At 40.2% G+C, this 24120-nt stretch overlaps 1 protein-coding gene across 1 annotated transcript in view; it reads right to left on the bottom strand.

Moving 5' to 3' along the window:
• col9a2 (procollagen, type IX, alpha 2) overlaps positions 1–24120 on the bottom strand; it is a 125198-nt gene that overhangs the window by 66685 nt on the left and 34393 nt on the right. Inside the window, exon 2 of the mRNA XM_071500844.1 lies at positions 17750–17877. The gene's annotated coding sequence lies outside the window, so the exon portion shown is untranslated. The remainder of the gene's footprint in view (positions 1–17749; positions 17878–24120) is intronic.

Below are 24120 nucleotides of genomic sequence, written 5' to 3'. Positions count from 1 at the left end.
CAAGCACTTACCATCGTCTCAGTAGGAGGTGTCTCCAGGCCCACATTTTACCATTACAACACCCACACTCACACAAAAGGTGAACGCAATACCAGCCACGCTGTCATAGCTGGTAAAAGTAATAGAAAGCCAAAGATGGATGTACACAGTGATACAAACCCTAATTAGTGTTAAGGGGACAGTACAATTCTTCAGTCTGTTCAATCCTACAAGCAACTTGCAACTCTTCTGGAGCCCACCTCACTCAGCTGGCTTCACTCTCCCTCACTTTCTTCTGTTGTGATTACATGGATTTTAGCAGAATGTACATGAGGCACAGGACAAAAAGCGCTGTGTAAAAACCATCCATCACATATCACTATTTTATGCAGCTTTTTTTTGTTTCGTTTTTTTAATGATATTGACAAGCTGTAAAAAAAAAAAAAAAAAACAAACTACTTACAGTGCACTTGACAACAACATGGTACAATATCAAAGAGACGATACAGTAGAACACCCAGGAATCAAATCCAGCACCAGCTAATATCATAACTGCAGAGCTGCAGCTCAACCAGTTTGACACCTGTGGTCATAAATTCATAAATAAATTAGACACCGGTGTTATCGGTGAAACTGGCAAACAACCTACACAAATAATGTTTATTATTTACATTCTATCTCCTCTTATTCACCTCCACCTTATTATATCACCTGCAGCTGGCTCTTCACAACCATGTGGTGCACACATACTCACTTAACATTTCTCTTTTATATGTACCAGTTTGTGTGGTATTTGCCATAGACATGGTTTTTACACATTTACACATGTGGCTCCTGCAGTTTCGGCCAACCTGTACCACCTAGCAGCTTTTATGACTACAAGTGGGGACATTCTGATGAGAGCAGTTGCAGCAGTTTGTGCACCACTTATGCACTACCACTATATTTTTGACTGCTATACACATGTATTTCTATGCAAAGATACAACAATTAGTTGAGTAATTAATGAGACAACTGTCTTTTTTGCTGCTTTATCAAAAAGTGAAAATCTTTGGGGTTTGGACTGACAATTTGACAAAATTGGGTTCTTAGAAATTGTGATGGACATTTGATTGGTTACAGCACACAACTGATCAATTAATTGAGAAAATATACAGCAATCAACAGTGGAAATAATCATGTTGGTTGAAGCCCTATTTCTGTGTTCATAATGTATTAAATTGCCTGTAACCAGAGACTACAAAGTAAACATGTTCATGAATTTATCTGGCACTTTTAGGAGGCACAGGCTAATGAGGACAACCTTCATTAGGCACAGACTAATAGGCACAGGATAATGAAGGTTGTCATTAACTCACATGGTAGCTTCTGTTACAGTCCTGTTCACATTATCATGGCAACCTGTAACACAAGATTTTCCTGCATGAGTGTTTGCTACAGATTTGATGCACTTACTTGATGCTGACCATTGCATATCGAAGGTAATATAATAGGCCTTGCTCCGTTTGAACTTCTATATTTAAAGTAAAACTCTGCATGGGCTTTAAAACTAAATAAATAAATAAATGTATAAATACCGTTTTTCTTGCTGTATTCCATGAAAAATTCCAGTGCTGTCAATCTCACTACCCCCATCCCACGTGCTCTGTTTAACCTTTTGCCCCAGCACTGATCATGCTGTTGCTCAGTAAATAAGAACTTGTGGCAGTAATCACGACTCTGTGGTCCATTACCACAGAATCGTGACAACTGCCACTCCTACTTATTTAAAGTAAAAGAAAAAAAACCCATCTTTGAAAAGAATTCACATTATACTGAGCTGTTCATTTTTAATTTCTGAACTTGACCAAATCTCTGCATAAGCTGAGCAGCAGAGAGACAAGACTGCAGCATATGATTTACAAGTCCTGGAGCTGCTCTATAGTCGGTTAATAATAGAACAAATCCTGAGACAGAATGACAGCACCCATTGTGATTTACTGGGATATAGAAACATGTTCTGATTCAGCCCTACATTCTAATAAAACTCATTTGAATGTAATATGTCTTAAAACAAAAATTCTATAGGCCATGGAGTCACTCACAAATTTTGTGTCAGTATACTGAATCCAGAAAGTGCCACCTAATGACTTCATTACTTCAGTTCTTGCCCTGATTTCCAGCTTAAGGAGACAGTATTGTGTGTTTGTAGATGTTAAATTTAGTGTCCAAAGTCACAGCAAAGACAAAATGTAATATTCACGGTGGATTTTCCTTTTAATACCAAATACAGAGCACAGTAATAAAAAGATAAAGAATGGAAAACTTAGAGATGTTTCATTTCCCCAAAAATACCAATGCAATCCTTTTCCCCACAGCAGAAAATAACTTAAAATAACTAAAATACATCTCATTTTGACTGTGAAGCCACATAAGTGCATGCTTTTTCTTTCCTTTATCCCTACTTCTGTTTCTTCAGCCTTTTCCCTCTCCATCTGTATGCCCCTCACTTTCTCTGCCATACAAACAGAAACACACTCCCGTACCCGTGGACACCATGAATCACACCACACACTTGCAACTTTTTTCACAGAGCTTTGTAATGGCTTTGATCAATAATTGATGAAGGGAATCTTCTAACTGTTCAAAGAGTGTAAGGAGCGTATGGAGGCAACCATTTCCACTTTCTCCCAAGATCCACGCAGAGAGGAGCCCTCTGTCGTTAAGAGCTCTGCAACCATCACCACAGAAGCACAAAAACTGGTTCAACAAAAACACAACATCCCTGCATGTCTGACATTACCTGAAGCTGTGGGACCTGCCAAGTCATATACGTCCAAACACAGACAGCAGGTCACGGTAACATGTCACCTACTGAGATCTTAAATGTCTCAGGAGCTGAGATCTAAAATGTCATGGCCTCAAGGTTCACCTGCTTTCTGATAGGCAATTTTGCTTGAGAAATCTGTCCGGGTTCAATGACTTGGCCATGCCACTGCCACTTGACAGCTCTATTTTCTGGCCCATGAAAAGGACATGTCTGGTTGTCTTGTGCAGTCGTAGTTTTGTCTGTTGTGTGCACATGGATGCATGTGTGTGATCATGTGTGTGGCTTGGTTTAGATGGGATTTAATCACCAAGTCTTTACGTTCGTCTTTCTTTTAAATATTTCTCAGCCCCTTTGAAGGACTACAAAGTAACCACTAAGTGCTGCAGAGGACACAGTTTTGTGAGTGCCAGCTAGGTCAGGTGGTACGTCTGTTGATGCGGTGGTGAAGAGCGTTCGTCTTCCCTCTCCTAAGTAGTGCCTTGTGTGTGAATGTGTGCAATTCCAGTGTGTATTCACTCTTGCTGTCATGTATTTTTTTGGTAACACTCCCCTGCAGAAAGGATTCCTCTGCCCTTTCTCCACATGCCCACCCTCAGGGAACCAGGGAAGGAGAGGATGGAGGAAAAGAAAAAAAAAAAAAAAAAACACTGGAAAGTAGAATACCAAACGCCGTTGTCTAGGAGCTGTTTATTCTGTCTGCAGGCTACATGCTGTGCTTGAGCAGGAGTAAATGTGCACCTGTGTGTGTTTGAGAGTGTGATTTTGTGTTTACTCCCCCTGTTTGTATGGGCACCAGGTGTGCTATCGCAAACTGAGCAAGAGACTATACTTGTCAATGAGAGAGGGAGAGGACTAGTGAGAGCGAGAGAGAGAAAGGGAGAGAGGGGAGAGTGGGGGCGAGAGTTGGCGGAGGGAAGTGAATGAAAAATTCATTCGGCTGCAGGTCCCAAAAGCCCTTCTGTCTTTGCCAGGAGTCCTCAGCTTCAAACTGCTGGGCAGGGGCGGTGGGACTGTGCCAAAGAGATGGTAGGCATGCACACACACACAAATGCACACACACACACACAAATGCACACACACACAAAAGAGTTATCCAGAATCAGGAGTAACCTCAAAGGAGAGTCAACAGCACAACAACAGGATCCCTGAAGAACCAGTTAATGACAGCATCCTAACAGTCCTGGATCCCTTTCTAGTGGCAGCCATTACAACCAACCCACTGACACTTCTGTAAGTGAGGAGTGTGATGCAATGTGTTTATCTCCTAAAACAAACTGTGTGTGCTGTAATAAAGTTTGGATGATTTTACCAATTGCTCTTTATAATAGCTCATTGAAATAGTGTAAAAAAGTGATTTGATGAAAATTAGGTTAAATGAGAAGCTTACTGCTGGGAAAAATCCCAAGTCAGTCATGCTAAATAAATCAGAAGATAGGGATCTTTGTAATTATAAAGACAACATCTAGATGCATACCCGTGACACAGCCTTGAGCTCACAACCAGAAAAAAACTGAAGATAGAGAGAAAAGGGAGAAAAAGAGTGAGTAGAAGAAGAGAAAGAAGCCTCCCCTTCTTTACTCACTACTGCAGCGTTGCCATAGCCACCACTGCATCCTTAGGATGCCAAGGCAGAGAGTGTTAGAGAAGGTAGAGCAGAGGAAGGAAGGAGGGAGAAGTTTTGCAGCTCTACCTCTCTCTCGCTCACTGTGTGAAAGTGGGTCAACAAACACACACTTGCAGAGAGTACCCGCCATTCTTCCAAACTGCTCAGCCTCTACTCGTCTGTGTGCTGGGATCAAGCACGCAGGGAGGAGGGGTCTTGAAGAACTCTGGCTTCTCTCCAAGGGCGCATGAAAATGAGCAGAGAAGCAAAGACAAGCAGTGTGTTTGACTTGGACATGTGCATCAACAGTAACTCCAATCAGAGTTGTCCACACAGACTATTTGATGAATTCAGTTGCACTATTCTCTACATCCATTTTGGAAAGAAATCAGTACTTTCAGGCCCTCATTAAGTGTCTTGAAATGAAAACAAAAGTCTTATCTTTTATCTTATCTTATCTTTTAAAGGCCAAGATCTCAGCTGCTGTCCTTCAAATAAAACTTTTTTTTTTTTTGCTTTTTGGTGGTCAATATGAAAATTTGGATTATTTGTATGCACATTCTCTGCTAAATTGTATGATGTGTATGAGGTGAGGTCTTGAAGAACCCATCAACTTTGCCTGCTAACTTCTGCTACATGTACATTTTCTTCAAAGAAAATTAGCAATAGCTCTATTCTGTTTATTCTATCTCTTCTCTTATTCTGTATTCTATTCTGTTTATTTTGAGTCACTGTAAATTATGAAGAAGTGTTCTTTTAGAATACACTATTTTCCTGCTTTCCATTTCCAAATTTATGAATATTTGTTGTTTTACTGTGAATGATATTTGTCTGAAAAGTGCTTTCAGCAAAACAGGGCAGCATGTTTATTATGCAAATTCACATGACTGATGCCATCGCTGCATTTGCTTCTGCATGCTACAGAATCTACTTTATGCAATTAAAGTAAGTCTATGTATAATGAAGTCAAGTCATTCTTTCAGCCATTATTTCCAGTCATCGTGTCATCAGTCAGTCATGAGTGGGCAGAGAATCGGTCTGTGTCAAACACATCATCATATTTGACTGTCCCTGTTTGTTCTGGATGTAGGGGACTCTGAGAAAACATTGGCTATAATTGCACTGTGGATTTATTTAGATTTATTTTGTATTTCATCAAGGCACTTTTTGTGCTGCACAACTAAAAAAATTTTTTTCTCCAGGGGAAAAGTAGGCCCAAGAGACCCCCCAGCCAGTATCTGCAGACTTGGTTTTGGCTGGACAGAAGGTAACAGTGCATTCACAAAGCTGTGGGTATTCCATCATGCTGGAGCAGGAGCAGAGTTCAACTACTCTGAAAGCAAATAGTAACAGTTATATTTAAAGATATAAATATACGCACACAAACACCATTTTGACAGGTTATTCGTAAGTTTTCTATGCCGCTGAACGTAGTTTCTTGACAAGAGCAGATGGTGGTGATTGTCAAAGCTTCAACCATCATTGTCTTAACAATACAAGAGTTTATAATATGCACTCTGAGCGTGCTACTTCTTTGGGGCAGATTGGAGGCCACAGTGAGTCGCTATCAGAAAGTGACAAGATGGGCCAGGGCTAGATGGTTGGCATGCTAACTTTAGTAGAAGAAAAGATGTGATAGACAAGAATTAACATTGGCATTGCTTTCCACCGCTGGAGACAGCTCTTGGTGAGTAAAGGAATTAAGTTTGATGCTGTACTCTAAATGTTTTTTTTTAGACTGGTAAGTGAACAGCTACTAATGCTAATGTTGGCTATGTAGCAACAGCAAAACATACAAATAGCTCCTCTAAACATCTGCAGGTTTGTAGGTTTCTAATCGAAACCAAGAAAGCATTTATGGTACCAGTGGTACCATTAACGCATGCTCTTACATTTCAAATACAGGTCCTAAAAGCAAAATGCATGACACATTTCAGAGGACAACAGTTAATTGTAAAAACTGTAAATCTGCTTAAAATAGAGGTAGCTTTGGTTTAGTCAAATAATCTATCAAGAAGCAAGAACTGGTAGTAGAAAGAACAATCTGAATCTGTGTGAGGGTTAGGTTTATGTCAGTGATAAACAATTAATAAGACCTAGTTTTCATCTTAAAAAAAACAAACAAAAAAAAAGCTGAGGAAGATCTGTGATCTATGTGCAAACACCTGACATTTTTTGTTATGCATTAAGATTGTCACACCTGAGGCATCTTTAGGTTTGATGTGTGTTTGTAAAGTGGATATCATTGGCTGTGTCAATTGAATAAAATGCTCTTCACACAGTCGACTCCCCAACCTCCAGTTTTACTGTTGGTTTAGATGTAGGTCATGAAGTCCTTTCATCACCAAGGGTGTGGACATCCATCTGTGAGGACTATGGGTTTATCCTTGCGGTCAAGATGGTCGTTTCCCTGTCAGAGTGGAATCAGGCTCTGGAGAGCTGGTGGGGTCGTTTACCAGCATTATAAGACATATGGCACATAAACACATGACTACTCACATGTGCACACACATACACAAACACTCAAGCCACTTGCCAACATGACACAAACACAAGAGTGATGAGGGCAGACACAGATGTCAAGGAAAATATCATTTAAGCAGAGGAACTGTTTGGGTACATGTGTGTGTGTGGGTAGTGTATTTTCATGTGTGTATGCTTTTCCCTGGTGCCCATGTCTCTCTCAGTGATATGATGAGCGTGTGACGGGAGCAGGGGAGCACTGAACTGAGTCATTGTCTCCAGGGGGCAAGTGTGATGATCAAGAGGACCTTTGGGAGAGCAACTGAAGCTTTACCTAAACAGCCCACCTCTCATTCCCAGAGTCATCTCCTTTACCACTCACTAACCTGGACCCATAAATTTGCTGGCCCGGTCCCTGTGGACCCATACTGCTGACGGACGAGTAAAAGTTATCATAGACTATTTGCCTGGGACTGGTGGAGGATATATACGATTTCAGAATGTGAGACAAGGTCTGCAAAGGGACAGAAATTCTATTTTATGCAGTACATGATTTTCTTTTGTTTCACTTGTTCACAATGTTCCATCTCATTTTTTCTTGTTCTTTTTCCATCACCCTGTGGCCTCATTACGCTCTTATGGCCTCACTCTGTTCTATACCATCTTTACCCTCACACAATCTTTGCTTTCCTTCCCTGCATGCCTCCTATGACCCCCTCCAGCCTACGGTGCCCACTGTTGAGGCCTAAAGCCTGAAGCATTGCCGACAGGCACCAAGACAGCAGCTGTGCATGACACATGTTAACCACAAAACCTTTCTCTTTGCTTCATTTCATAATCCTCACTCTTCATTTCACTCCTTCTCCTCTACCAACCACCCTTTCCTTTCTCCTTTGGCCCCCACCACTCCATTCAGAACAGGTGATTCCCCCAGAAGGCCAGTTTTACACCCTTCACTTACTCTCCATGCTGCATCCCCCCTCCTGCTCTCTCAACCCCCACTGAAATCCTGTTGTGAGTGACAACCAAAGACATCTGTCCCAAGAGCCCGCAGCACAAACCAAGGAGGACGCCTCAAGGAAAGGTCCAAACTCAGTGAAAGACAGCGAGAAGAAGCCAAGAGGCAGCTGCTGAGGATGATTCTGTGTGGAAGTCAACTTTTCAAATCTTATTTGTCAAATTTGACAGCATTGTACAGAATGTTACCAAGTCTGAAAACTACACTGTATTTAGAATAGCTCTGAATTTGCAGGCCCATACTCAAATCAACAGTAAATGTTAAGTAATAAATAATTTGCTTTGTGTCCTTAAACAAGCTAGCTTATAATTCAAACTGTGCACTTGATCGGCAAAATGTATTATTTACTACTTATCTGCTTTGCCAAAAATGTTTTAAAAGAAATCAATTGCTGCCTGGATGACGTTTTCTGGCGATTTTTCCAGTTCAGGTGGGACATTCTCATACTGCACAGAAGTTATAGAGAGGGATCCAGGAAAAGCACAGGACTTTGGCACTGGACTGTGAGGCTTGTTTCTTGCATCCCACATGTTCAGGGGTTTGGCCTACAGATACACTTTGTTAAAGCATAAAGTTGGTGACTATAAATTTCATGAAAAGACCCAAACCTACAATGAGTTAGTTTGTGTCTCGATATGCAATAGCTTCCCAGCCTGTGATTCTAACTCCAAGCTAATCTGATTCCTAAGTAAGCCAAAAATAATTTGGGTACTGTAGTTTCTGGGAAACATTATTTAAACAAGAGTAAATTGTGTATTTGTTATGGGTTATTTTCAGCAATTTAGCAATTTAGTTCTATTATTAATGCTGAATTTATGGCAGCTCAACAGTGTAGGAAGACTGACTGAAAATTGACAATTACCCATGTTGATTGCAATGACAGAACATGTCAGCAAGTGCAACATGGACTCATTGGTGTGTTTTTAAATAGTCTTGACAACAATGGACAATAATGGAATAAGCTATATGAGGCTTTCATTAAACAGATAACACTTATGAGGAGGATCTGTTCATTGTTGATGTTTCATGAGATTTGTCACTAGAAAGGAAAATACAGGAAAATAGAAAAACACTTTCACCAGATTTGTCATCTAAGGTTAGGGAAAGAATGTTGCCTTGGTTAAATACTAAGAAACCTTTACCCTATCCTGTACTCCAAGCCAGCATTGACATTTTTAACATTAGATATTCTATCTCTCAACGTAAAAGTTAACTAAATATAACCACAAAAGCATTCATTATTTTGTTGATCCATTCAGTCTAAACATTTTATATCAACAGTCACAGTCACAGTCTGCTGTCAGAGGCTGGGTAGGCACAGTACTTTGGCATTGGAGACTGGGGTTTGTTTCTTCCTTGTAAAAGACAAAAGGAGACTGTGCTTTTGAGGTTGTAGCTCCTAAACTTTGGAACTCTCTTCCATTTGATGTAAGGTCTGTGGATACTGTGGACACTTTTAAAAAGCAGTTAAAGACCAATTTGTTACCAGCTGTGACAACAGGACTGGTATCGTCTTCACCTGGTCCTGGAGACACCTACTGTAGCAGGAACTACGAGAGAGGTGATTTCGAGTACTTTGGCTCTTGTCTGTCAGTCTGTGGACTGATTTTATCACTGTGATAGTGTCACAAAATACAGTCACAAAATTTTACAGTTGTGTATTTGACATCAAGCAAGTTTGAAAATGGGTGTGATTCGACTCATGACTACTGACTGCTCATGTAATAATGTAATAATAATTACTGAGTACTCATGGGTCAGAACGTCAACATGCTGATGGGCATCGTGGCTATTGTGATCCCATCACTAAATGGGCTCTAGTTTTGGGCTTTTGTTTAACTTGTTTGGTTTTTTTGTTGGTCTTAATTGTTTTTATTTGTATTTCATTCTTTTATTGTAAAGCACTTTGTGAACTGGCTAATAAAATGTATATATCTTCTTGCTTATCAGATGCTGTTAGGTTTACTTTTTTTTTTTTTTTTTTGGTTTTGTTGGTTATGTTTAAGTTTGTTAATACAAACTTCTTGTCTGTGGATAAATGTAAGTTTTAACATCCATTATGTGTACAGCTACAAATGTGCACAGCTTGGTTAAGTAGAAAATTCCATTAGTAGTCATGTTAAACCCTATTAATGATTAATACCTAACAACATTACACTTGAGCTACATGAGAGTATTAGGAAAGTTGGCTGTAATGCAGAATCAGAGAGCTTCATCACCCTAAGGTGCACAGGACTGAAATCCATCAGGTCTAAATCTAACTTCGATATCTCTCAACACTGGGGCCTGACTCCAGCAGTTTGTTCCATTACCATTCCAGTGGGTTTATCTAGAATATGCCTTTTCCAGCTCATTATGCCCACTTTAGGCTCCCATAAGGTCATTAATCCCAATCACTGTGTTCATTTTCACACATGCCAAACCATTATTCCACACTTGGCATATCTTTTTACCCTTCTGTAATGCTCCCTCGCACACACGGGTGCACGCACATACACACTCGTATCACCACAGTCCCCCTCTACTTAGTCATTCTGTTTGTGTCGCACTGTCTGTGATTGCATAAAAACATAAAATACTGTGAGGGGGATCATAAGATGATAATGATCAGAGAAAATCTTGCCAAATATAGGCTTATGGACTTGAAATTTATCTGTGATGGCACATTTCAGCACTTTTCAATACTATGAGTTAGATTTGTAAAGCAGCTTGCTTGTATATAAATGATTTGCCCTCATCCAGAATATTTGTCATGCTGGAGCGCTTTCTAGCATCAGTGTTCAATGTCTTATACAGATCACTGCTGTTTTGAGAACATAAAAAAAAATCTGCTTAAGGTTCTCTTTAGCACTGAAAGCTCAGTCACATGGGAAGGCAACAGAAAACAATACAAACACAGATAAGTATTCCTCTATTATTTGTGATCCTGAAAGATGTCATGCTAATAAAGGGAAAACGATGCACCCATGTTCAGTTGCATTCCTCGACACCAGCAGGGTATATATTCTAGGTAATATGGTATGCATGACAGTATGTATGTGCATGCTTGTGTGCCTGAGATATGAATCCATGTGTGCATACGATAATGCCTTTGAGTCCCTGTATTGGTAAATGGAGACCTATGATCAATGTCAGGGTGCTGAGGAGTGTAAGCAGCACTGGGGAATCAGTTGCTGGTTTGCAGGGATGCTAATGAGCAGAGCAACAGAATGGGGATCAGAACACACAATCACAGAAGGAAGATAAAGAGGGGAGATGATCAATGAGCGTGATTTAATTTGGGACTCTATTAGAAGTTTTGCACAGAGTGACTCATCTTTCTTCCACAGGGGGGGCATTGCAGACATTATGCATGGTTGTGATAGTAGGTAGAAGAAGTAGTACCAAGCAAGATGTACAGTATAGTCCCAGAGAACATAAGAACATATCAACTGATTTGTTTTACAGTAGCATGCAAGCCTGTAGCAAACCCGATTATTTCTATCTCACTCTCACACCCTGACTCACATATAGTGATGTTGGCAGCTTAGTATTCACACATGACCACATGGCTGTGAGGGAATAGCCCTGCAGAGGGTGGAGAGAGGCATAATAGAAAAACTCATTTGAAGGGAACTCAGGAGCCCAGGACCACATTAAGCTCAGACGCCGGCCTGAATGAAAGATCGTGTCGAACTCGTCACACAGTGTGTATATGTGCGTGCGTGTGCATGTGTGTGTGTGTGGGAGAGAGGGAATGAGACAGAGGCAGAATAAAAACAGTATAAATATGATATGAAGAGATGAAAAAGATGTGAAAATCAAATAAAGAAGGCTGAGTGTGCAAAAAGAGAAAACAACGCAATCCCCCGACTATGAAATTTTCTGGGTGTTTCTCCAACCTTCATTCAGTGAATTTCACAGTCTGCAGCTTTAACAGACAAACTGTTTTCCTGCAGTTTGCTCCACAGTTTTAACAGTTATTGATTCTCCTGGACAGAAATATTATGTATTCAGTCCTGAATATGAAACATATCTGCTCCAGTGTTTTAACTGCAACTTACTTACTTAACTTTTACTTGGCCAGCAACAAAAGTTCTGTAACTGAGACAGCTTGTGTAAATTGAAATGATGCCACACAGCAGATTAAATCTTTTATGCATCACAGTATCTCAGATCATGATCCCGTTTTTTGCCAGACAATCCCCTGTGTGAACGTCTATGTCTTCCAAAGCCCTCAGTCAGGGGAACATCGCGTCTAATTCCACGGAGGCCCTTAACCTCCTTTCCCCTTCTGCTCTCTGTCTCCAACTGGAAATTTCCTACAGGCACGGTGATGAGTTTAGCTCATTTTCTTCTATTTTGTCGAGGTCAGACAGGAGGAACACCTGTGGGATTCACCCTTTGAAAAAAAAAAAAAAAAAGACTTTTACTTTCTTATTCTTGACTTCTTTTGGTCCTCCTTTCCACCTCTATTTAGCCAAGGTCAAGGAGATTGTTACAGGTACTCCCCTTTCCCAGTTACTCCTGCCTGGCTGTGGTCTCGCATCTCAAGCCGAATTTCATGTAGAAATTGAAAGTGTGGACATCGCTGCATTTAAGCTGCTTCACACATCCACACTTCCTATTGTTTCTAAAATGTCAGAGCAAGAGGGTCGCTGAATAAAACATAATGTGTGTCTCACTCTAGAAGGATTTGCCTTGGAGTGAACTCTATAAAACGAAATTCTCATGACGCATCAGCTTGCAGAGTGACTGACCCTTTCGGTGACTTTTGAAATATATTCAATCACAGGGACGTCCTCGGCAGAGTGAAACATTGCAGCTAAAAGATGCATTTTACAGATCACACACACCTCAAGCTGCCTTTTCTGTTCTACCTGGTCTTTTCAGTTGTTTGGTATACTGACCCAACCTGAAAAATACATTACTAGCAAACCTTATGTCCAAGAGGAAAAATCATCATAATAAGCTTCTGTTAAGTTTGTGGTGAAGTTTTGATAACAATTTCTTTATTTAAATTTAGTTTTAGAGGACTGAGTAATATTATTTTACTGTATATTTGTTAAAATAATTGTATTAGCCAAAAATTATTACTTACTTGTTTTTAATGAAAACACAGTTACAAATCAGGTAAGTATTAGATGCCACTAATAGTATTGCTAATAATGATTTAACAAAGTCAAGTTGTTCTGGATCCAAACCACACTGATAAGCAGGTCTGATTTTGTCCACAGAAAGAATTGCATAACAAAATAAGAACTTTACTTAAGTTATATCAGGGGAGTGTTTTAACTTCAGCGTGCTGAAGTTATATTTCAAGTGCATATTTATTAATGTATACTTTTTTCTCCCTGATTTAACAAAATAATTACTTAAAAATGTAATGCAGAATATTGAAAGTGTACTTTAACTGTATGTGGACATCTCATCATCTAATTAAAAAAAACTGTGCAGTTAAAAAAATAATAATAATTTTTTGTTGTTAGCTATTACCCAAAGGAGTAACAAGGAATGCCCCTCTCCTGTACTTCTATGTTCACTACTCAATTAGGCTGAGCCTGCTGGTGTAACGCGTTTTTCATCCATCCCCCCAACAGCTGCTGCTTAAACTACAATTAGGCATTACAGTGTCCAACCCACATGACTTGGAACAGGCTTAAACAATCACTTCCACTAGTGACTTTCTATTGAGTTTTAATCAAGATTTCTACTTTGTTCTGTCTTCTCTCACGGTTGCCTGGCCAGCAGATTTTACAGGTCAAGGAACCATTCAGAAAGCTTTAATTAGCTTTCTCAAGCTAGCGAGTTCTCAAGCGTCATACAAATTGTTCTGTCAAACCCTGACTTTGAGCCAGTTCCTCCAGCTTGGATTGTTTGGGTGTGAGCTCAACAGAATAAAGGCCTTTTAATCATGTTCAAATTCATTACCCCCCAAATGAGTAATGTTTCATTCTCATCAGTCATTTTGCACCTTATTCGTAGTTAAAGCTGCCCCTCTGCCCGTGACAGACACCGCCGACCTGTTTAGTGTGACTTCCATCATCATTACACTGGATGGATCTATCCCTGGCACATTTTGAGGGGAAGTTGTAATAACAAGTCGAGGCTGATGGACTGAGACACAGAAGAAAGGTAATTTCGGACTTGGGAGTACATTCAAGCACAGGATGTCTTCAAGAAGACAGCGGGGCAGTGAGGAATCTCAGGCAAAAATATGAGCTTTGGTTTAAAGATGAAATATGGCAGTCTGACCCCATTCCCTTTTCCCCAGATCTAATTCAGCCAGCCTAAATGGGGATGGGTATTGCCTAATCTGATAACTTGCCAGACCTGAAGTGTCTTTTTAAAACCAGTTTCCGGGGAACTAAATTTCAATCCTGTGAGCAGTAAATGAGGAGGAGATTTATGGCTGTGCGTGGGAAAAGGGTATAAGAAAGCAGCAGCGGCAGACGCTTTATACTTTGTCACATTCACAAAGAAGGCATTAGGGCTTCGACCCACTTCATGCAGGGACAGGATAATGCTGCTGGTCTCTAATGCTGCCATAATGGTCATTGTCATCATTCTTGTCAACTTCATTCTCATTGTCACTGTCACCATATTCATGTGAAATTTTGCCCTGTCATTATTATACTACTATTAATCTTATGACTGTTTATGCTGGTTTTAGATGCTCATGTCAGGCTATATCATGCCATTCCAAACTGTTATCACTCGTGGTGGGGGTGAGGAGTTATACAGTAAAAGGTGCAGCTGTTATTTACCTCTCTCCGTCTCGTTCTCCCTATTTCTCCAGTCCTCTTTCTTTCACTAGCTTCTGATGTGAGACTGATAGAGCTTGGAGCACAGCCACTCGCTGTCAGGTCCCAGCTAATGGAATCAACATGGTTGACGGATAAACCCACCGAAAATAAGTTGTCAGAGAGCTGCAGGCCCTTCATCAACCTCCCTGCCACATGTGGCACTGCCTTGACCCCTCCCAACACCATATCAGGGGGGTGTTTTATCTTCAACGTGCTGAAATTACATTTCAAATTTTTATTTATTAATGTATACTTTTTGTTCTCTGTGACATAAAGAATTGGGTTGTGGTTGCTCTTAGGGTCAGAGAGATGGTCTCAGGGGTGGGTTTACCTGGCATTTCTTCTCTAAAAACTAGAGTTTATTTACACATATGATTCATTAAGAATGGATAGTTTGGGGAATAAGCTTACTTGCTTTCTTGCCTAGAATTAGAGGATAACTAGCTACAGCCAGCAGTTGGTTAGCTTATCTTAGCATAAGGACTGAAAACAGGGGGAAACAAGCACCTTTAATCTCACCAATTACCTTGTTGTATCTTGTCTGCCTCATTTGTGCTACAACTGAGTTGTGAAAATGACATGTTGTGGTTTTTACAGCTGCAACTAACAATGATGTTCATTACCCCTTGGTGTGCCAATTATTTTATCATTTAAACGATGAATTGTTTGGTCGTAAAACAGTACAAAAAGATGCCTATCACAAACGTGCTGCCCTGTCTGATCAATGGTCCAAAAGATATTCAGTTTACATTTATATCAAACACATTTGAGAGGTTGGAACTACAGACCATTTAGCATTGCTACTTGAAAAATTATTATAATAATAAATTATCAAAACAGTTGCTGTTAATTAGTCTAATCGATTAATTGACTAATGTTTGCTGGTCTATTTGTTTTAGAGCAGTTATCTGCTGGACTATTTCTTTGTTTCCTGGCAATCTCACAGAGTCAAAAGACTCCAGGGCATTAGTTATGCTTTGGTTTTTGTACAAATTAAATAAATTGGATAACATTTATTAATATGTAAATTCTAAAAAGGTGCTGATTGATGGACTTTTGCCTCTGAAAAGGCTTGCTGTTTCCAGTCTTTATGCTATGATCAGTGGTTGTGGTTTCATATTTGATGTACAGACATGAGAGTGGCATCAAAAAGAAAGCAAATAATTTTTCCAAAATGGCGTGGCATTCATTAAACATACACAGAAAGACGCACTGAGCCACAGAGTTTCTAGATCCATACACAGTCTGACTCCAGAGGAAGAGATATGCACGTAAAAATAGAAAGTGAAGAGTCTCAAAAAAGTCTCAAAAAGGTTTAAGCTAATTCACGAGGGCAAATTTACACTGAAAACCATTGGAAAGACGAACGCAGGCAAGATAAGACAAGTCAGGTTGAGGTAAACATGTGTACAAACACAGAGCCAAATACCAACCGCATATACAAAGACCTCATGTTTGTCCAGTTAAGTAATTCTCAGACTGTGTGATTTGAGCCTTCCACCAGGCAGCGCAAAATTCCCCAGACTACCTCTGGCCAGCAGAGATAGTGGGAAGAGGAGAAAATGAGGAGAGTGAACTGCGTCTGAGCTCCAGAAACACGATGACTTGCTGTGCCCTCTCTCCTTGGAATGTAGCAAAAGATTTACTTACTTTAAGCCTATAGGATCTAATGATCTGTGAAGATTTTGCATGTATACTGACTCAATCAATACTCTTTGTGAGTAAAAGGCATCCCTCCACAGCACTGCTGCCATGGACTTAATGTATGAACAATACATTTCTTCACAGCTGTCCCCAAGAGGTGGAAATTATCACAGGAAAACCTGCTGTCTGTATGTTTCATGTAGGCCTGCTTACAAGAGGAAAATCCTTCTGGATATTTTTTTTTTTATCTACACATCTTTCACATATACAGCACAATATGGTGGAGCTTTTCTCATATGATGTAACCCTCACCCAGATGCCAGAATCCATGAAAGCAGCTGTGCTCAGTGCCAGTCTGCTGCGATGTTCTCTTACTTAAAATCAATGGATCTGGGCTAATCTGTCAAACCAAGGAGGCTGCTCTAGTCCCCTTCATCTGCTATTCATTTTGAGAAAAGTCTACCAGTTTTTCAAACACTGATTTGATTAACAAGAGACATGCAATGTACACAAGAGGAAGAAGAACTAGGTCAAGGATTTCACACATCCACTGCGTGGAGTGAGTCCTCAGTACAGTACCTCAGAGCTCCACCAGGAGCCACTGTAGATCCATCTGTGCTGCAGAGACAGACAAGCAGACAGAGGGAAAAGAGTAGGGGGCATGCAGGGAGGTAAAAAAAGAGCTCTATGTATTAGATCAGCTACCCCACTGGTTTTGTATACCGACAGCTGTGCTCTATAACCCACTTGACAAGATTAAAAGTCCAAACATATAAACAAATAGACAATCTGCATCCTGGCGAGGGGAGGCTCAGTCATCGAGCCTGGCTCTCTCCCTCCATCTTCTTCTGCACCTTGTGAACTGCAGATGAGACGAAGGGGGAGTGTTGGAGCATAATTTAGGGCTGCTTATAAGATCACAAAATGTGACCCACTTAAATGTTGTGCTGACTAAAAGACGCAAGATTCTAATAATATTTCAGGAGAGGTTGTTTTTTTTTTTATAATCTTGAATAATATTCCATGCAAGCAGCTAGATACAATCCCTAACCTCTCTGTGCCTGGCTTGTGGGTGCTGGTGCATGGCTGTGCCATTGTTTGCAGACAGAAAGAGAAAAAGAAAGCGAGACAGAGAGAAATGACTGATGACAGATCCACAATGCTCAGCAGTACATCTCTCACTACACATCCATACGGCCAGTCGTCCTCTAAGCTAAGGCATCCATCCATCCGTCCTCTTGCTCACCAGTGCTTTGTGTTTTTTTGTTTAGTTTGCTCTGACATGTTAATGGGACAGCTGATGGACTAGCAGTCTGATCCAGCTAGAGGGGCAGGGGCTGCTGGGTTTATTTTATTCTGACAGCGAGAGGGAAGGTCAGCACGCTCATAGCTCACCTGCCTTCTCCTCTCTCTCTGTCTCAGTTTCTTCTCCCTCTCATCCTTCCTACCTGATTTCTGCCTTTGTCTCGTTGGCTTCCATCTCCCACGGTGTGTTTTTGGGCACATCCGTCTCGGCTCATTTCCTCTCTCATGTTTGGAGCTCCTCTGAAACATTTCCCCAATGATTGACCGGCGGCTGCAAGGGAAATTGGGACAACAAATTAGATGAACTTTGATGCAATACTGAAAGTAATACCCTGCAACAAAAGTAAGAAATGCTCAGAAAGCACCTTCTGCAAGGGAGAAACAGGCTAAAGGCAACAAAAGCATTATGAAACTCACAGGACTAATCTCTAGAAGAGTTTCTACAGCCTGCAGACTGCCAGGAGGAAAAATGTTTTAAAAGTAAGTACAATGAAAGAAAATACAAACTTAACATAGACAGAAGGAGACACATGAATTCGCACCTGTACTGTTGACTTTAAAGCAGGAATCTGTCAAACATTCTACACAAAATGCACACATTGACATTTAACTCTTCAAAACTTTGTGTATGTTGCAGGTTCAAAACAAAGCCAAAATCTTTTGGAAAATAATTCTCAGCATGCCTTTCTGTCTCTTAATTCTAGACAGCTGCTGGAAATGGGTCAGTATTAATGGCTGACCAGGCAGGCCTGTGTGCTCCAAGCCACAACAAGCCCACACCACATTAGGCTGCTGAGACAGGGGGGTGATGGAGGATGTGGATAACTCACTGTCCAGGCGACAGTGAGGCTGCGCAGGGGAGAGCCATAGCACAGCCACACACCACTTATGGTGCTGAAGCGTGCAGCTACACTCCACAAACCCTGAGAGCAAGCAGCAAGAGGGAATGTTGACCCTCGATCAGGACAGGTCAGGTGTGTGTCTCTGTGCTTCTGTTTGTTGTATTGCAAACAAACCATAGCTGTAAAACACCTTTGCCCTTGAATATCCATGTGAATTAATGTAACTATGTAGTAATTTGCAGGTTTAATGCGAAATACAAACTGAAATATTTATAAAATGGGTAAGATGGATCCTTTTGCTGGTGTCAGCTTTGCAGAAAGCCTGTGCAGGATAGAGTAAGATAGTTATTATGCTCCATGATGACAGTCAAACCACATACTGTGTGCTAGATTAGAAAGTTGTTATCGAAATACCAATTGATTCTGTAATTTTGTCACCATACATTCTGTAAATGTCGACAATCACACAATTTAAAGGGTCTGTAAGGGGATTTTTCACTGTTAGAAATGATTTCTCAGTTCCAAACTTTTCAATGCAATTACACTTGTTACATTTGTTTTTAAATTAGATGGAAGCAAAGGAAATCATCTAAATCTGTGCCATAAAAGGAGCAAATCAGATGCAGGTTTTCAGTCAGACTCCATAACATTTCATTTGATCATCATAGTAGCTGAACTAAAAGATGCCCTATACAATGCAGCTATATGCAGCAAAGTTTTGTCTTTTGTTAGTGACACTAAAAATTTGAATTCAAGTTAATGCCTTTGAGACAACACTTCTGGTAAACAAAAAGATATAAAGGATCCTTTGTGCAATGTGCAGTTAATATAATGAACAAACACATTAAACTGTCCCCATTCCAGAAGCTTTCATTAAGTTGTATCAGCTTTTGCATGCATATTACTCTACTGCTTATGATTTGTGATGCATATTGTGTTTCTTATTTTTACTGTGTTATACCTATTGTATTTTCTGTGTTCTGTATTGTCTTGATTGGTGAGACAAAGACAAATTTTCTGCACTGGTGAAACGATAAAGTTAGACTCTGACTTTTGAATTGGAGGTGCAGCTCAGCACCATGGAAACCCAGTCATCAGCTGCATAGTTAGCCACCCCCCAGTAGCCAGTGCGAGGCAACCCAGCGTAGCTCCTACTCCCTACCTGGCAGTTCCTGAGCAGGGAACCCAGGAAGCCAAGGCGGCTGGGTGACTGCCCAAAAGAAGTGTAGCACTAAGCAGAAGCCCATGGTTCACCATCAACCAGTTCATGTTTCAAACAGATTCCCCCCACTCAGTAAACACACCCCCTGAGAAACTTGCTCTGATTAATGGCAGCTCAATCTCGAGAAACAAGAAGTTAGCAGCACTGGCAGCCATAGTCGAAATGTATTCCTGGAGCCAGAGCAGGCGACGATGACTCCTATTTTAAACTGCTGGCTCAGGATAAGTGTAATTATAGTAAAATTGTTATTCACATTAACATCAATGACACTAAAATTATTGTCAAATCAGTGTACATCTGCAAAGACAATGTTGGATTTCATAGTTTTCTCTGGGTCTTTGCTAATATCTGACCAGTGATGACATGTACAGCCGTATGTCATCATTCAACTGCTGGCTGTCAAGGTGGTGTCCAGTAAATGATGTGGGCTTTGTAGATAAGTGGCAGACTTTCTGAGGAAGACCTGCTCTGATTAGGGGAGACAGCATACATCCCACGTTTGATGGAGCAGCTCTCATTTCTAGAAATCTGATGAAGTTTATTGGTAGACCAAAACCATGATAACCCAGAGTTGAGACCAGGAGGCAGAGTTGCAGTCTTACACGCTTCTCTGCGCTTCCATTAGAACAGTCACCCACCCAAAACCCCACAGAGACTGTGTATGCCCCCAATGACTTAAATTAATTAAATCAAAAACAGGGGAGGAGTTACTTATAAGAACCTTATAAAAATTAACACCATCACTGCAACAGTACAACAAAATAGAGTTAAATCTGGACTCTCAAACATTACATCTCTATCATCTAAAGCTGTATTAGTAATTGATTGAATATGAGATTATCATATTGATCTATTTTGTCTTACTGAAACCCAGCTGTGTCATGAAGAATATGTTAGTATAAAACTGAGGTCACTAATAAATGGACTGCATCTGGGTGCTGACCCAGATGCAGTCCTATCAGGACCAGGACCTATAACCTTTGAATTCTGTTTTAACCAGTGCAGCTTTTCAAGCCTTTACGCCACTGTTTTAGCAGCCCAGGGAACTCACAGACTAATTGCTTGCATTGTAAATAATCTCACCTGATGCCACTCAGTCAATCATTGCCATTCAAGTCTGTGTGAGATACACACACGGGAGAGACGAGACCAGAGGTTTTGTTCAATTGTTAAGATGCGTTGAGACTGTTTATTAAAAAAATGGTTGTGAAATGGAGTTAACACAAAAGAAGAAACTCAAGACACTCATGCTCATTTATCAAATGATCCCTGCTATGTACTTATTACTTATTACATCCCTTATTTTCCTTGAAATGAGATAAGAATATTATATTTTTTATTAGAGACGTTATTTATTTTCCCTCCAGTTCGCTCCCCCAGACCAACAATCCAGACCTTTGCTTGAGGACATTTTGTCAAACTTGACCTCTTTGAATTTTAATTGAATACCCCACCCCTAAATGGATCCACTCCCCCCATTCATTAATACTGAAATTCCAGCCGAGGAGTTGGAGTTGCAACTTCAACTCAATCCTATTAATCAACCCTAAACCTAAACTAAATCATAAAGGCTTATTCTTTGTTATTCACAACCAACCTGAAAAACACAACAGCCAACTCTATCTGTTAGTGCCACCCTCCTGGCCTGTACTCTGAATTTTTATACAAATTCTAACTCTTTTTTTCAAGTTTAGTCCTCACAATAATGTAATTATAGTAGGTGTTTTTAATATTCATGTGGACATTGATATTGATAGCATTAGCATTATGCTTATCTCATTATTAGACTCAATCGGCTCCTCTCAAAATGTAAATAAACCCAATCACTCTTTTAACCGCACCCTCGACCCTGTTCTGACTCATGGCATCAAAATTGAACGTACTATAGTCCTTCTACAGACTCCTCCTTTATCAGAAAACTATTTAATTACTTTGAATTCCAATTACTGGACTACACGCCATAAGGCACAAAAGTCTGCACTAGATGTCTATCTGTGGCTAAATTTAAGTAAGTGATTCCAACAGCACTTAATTCAATGCCATGTCCCAATATAACAGAGGACTCCTATGGTAACTTTAGTCCTTCCCAAAGTGGCCATTTTGTTTATAGTATAGTTTATAGCAGGCTCAGTGTGAATGACACATGACTCTATTGCTGCTCTGAAGAAGAAGACAGTAAAACAAAAGAGGTTAGTGCCATGATTTAACTCCCAGACCCACACCTTAAAGCAAACATGGCAAAAAACTTGAAAGGATACAGTGTCCCACCAAACACCATAATCTGGCAAGATCTTAAAACATATTGGAAGGCCCTCTGTAGTGCCAGAGCAGCCTATTACTCATCATAAACAGAGGAAAATAAAAACAACCATGTTTTTTTCCAGCAGTGTGGCCAGGCTGACAGGGAGTCATAGTTGTATTGATCCATGTATTCCTATAGCTCTCGGTAGTAATAACTTCATGAGCTTCTTTATTGATGAAATTGTATTATTAGAGACAAAATATCACTTCCTACCCTCAACAAGCACAGATTAATCCTCAAACACAGGAACCTTAGAAACAGCTATAAAACCATATATACAGTATATTTTAACCATCTTTCTCCTATATCAACCTCTACTAACTAGCTACAATGATTTCTTCATCTAAACCATCAACTTGTCCAGCCCCAACAAGGCTGCTTAACTAAGTTTTACCATTAGCACTTCTTCACTTTATATAAGCAATATCTCTTTATTAACAGGCTATGTACCACAGCCCTTTAAAGCAGCTGCAATTAAACCACTTCTCAAAAATCCTATTCTTGATCCAGGTGTTTTAACCAGCTACAGACCCAGATGCAACCTTCCCTTTTTCTGTAACAGCCTAGGAAAGCAGTCTTTAGAGTGCTTCACAACACAGAGACAGCTCTGGTGAAAGCTACAAATGACCTCCTAATTGCAATGGAGAGACAGAAACACTCCATAAACTTTCATTGTTATGCAGATGATACACATTTATATTTAAAACCAACTAGTTAGGCACTTGCATGCCTTCAGGACATTAAAAACTGGATGACCTGCAATGTTCTGCAATTAAACTCAGACAAATCTCGAAGTTATTGTACTTGACCCTGAGCACCTCAGAAACACATAATCTAATGATATAGTTACTTTATGTGGCACTGCCTTGGCCTGACTGTAATGACTCTCAGAGTTATCTTTGATCAGGCTACATCCTTTAACTCCCACATAAAATAAACTTCAATGACAGCATTTTTTCTAACATTGCAAAAGTCAGGCACAACCTGTCTCAAAGAGATACAGAAAAACTAGTCCATGCATTTGTTACTTCTAGGTTGGATTACTGCACTTTGTTATTATTAGGATGTCCAAATAACTGAAAAGCTTCCAGTTGAACCAAAATGCTACAGCACAGGTACTGACAAGAGATAGGAAATTAGATCATTTTTCTCATGTGTAAGCATCTAGAGACTAGACTCCAGACTACAATTTAAAATACTACTACTCAGCAACAAAACCCTTAGTGTACTGAGAGTTGTTTGTGTAAATTATGGATCTGTGATTGTAAGTCACCTGCTCCCCCATGATCCTGCTCAACACCCACTGCTACAATTATTGTTGGTGTCATTATTAGCCTTATTATTGTTTTTTATGAAGTACAAGGTAACAGGTAATAATGTTTGTGCTCTGTTAATTCCTTATAACTGTTTTGACATTGGTGAGGGTAAATACAGACATAAGAATTTGACTCTGCATGTGGATCCATGTAGAGCTGATGATTCAGGAGGGCATCACCAAAATTCAATTCAATTCCATTTTATTTGTATAGCACTGAGTCATAATATACATTATCTCAAGGCACTTTACAGGGTAAGGTCTCAACCTTACTTTATTATAGAGAATAAAGTTCCCACAAAGAGCAAGCACTTGGCAACAGGGTGGAAGAAAACTAACAAAACTTCCAACAGAACCGGGCTACGGGTGGGCGGCCGTCTGCCTCGACCGGTTGGGTTTAAGAGGCGGGGGGGTAACTGTTAATAATAGATAGACAGTGGTAAATAGGAGGACACAGAGAGAGAGAAAGACAGGAGAAGCACAAATTATGGGAGAGAAAAAATACAAAGTTAATGACATATTGTGGTATGATGTAATTGTGGAGAGATGGAGAGAGAGAGAGAGAGTCAGAGAGAGCACTCAATGCATCATGGGAATCCCCCAGTAGTCTAGCTCTATAACAGCATAACTAAGTTCAGGACATACCCGAGCCAGCCCTAACTATAAGCTTTATCAAACAGGACAGTTTCAAGCCTGATCTTAAAGCTAGAGAGGGTGTCTGCCTCCCGAACCCACACTGGGACTGGGACTGTTCCACAGGAGAGGGGCCTGATAGCTGAAGGCTCTGCCCCCCATTCTAGTCCTGTTAGGATAATAGGGAACTATAAGCTCTT

Source organism: Trachinotus anak, unplaced genomic scaffold, assembly GCF_046630095.1.
Source record: "Trachinotus anak isolate AG129_WGS33_773 ecotype Australia unplaced genomic scaffold, CSIRO_AGI_Tana_v1 ptg000016l, whole genome shotgun sequence".
In the NCBI taxonomy this organism is placed as follows: Eukaryota; Metazoa; Chordata; class Actinopteri; order Carangiformes; family Carangidae; genus Trachinotus; species Trachinotus anak.
This window is presented reverse-complemented; position numbering and strand designations above follow the sequence as displayed.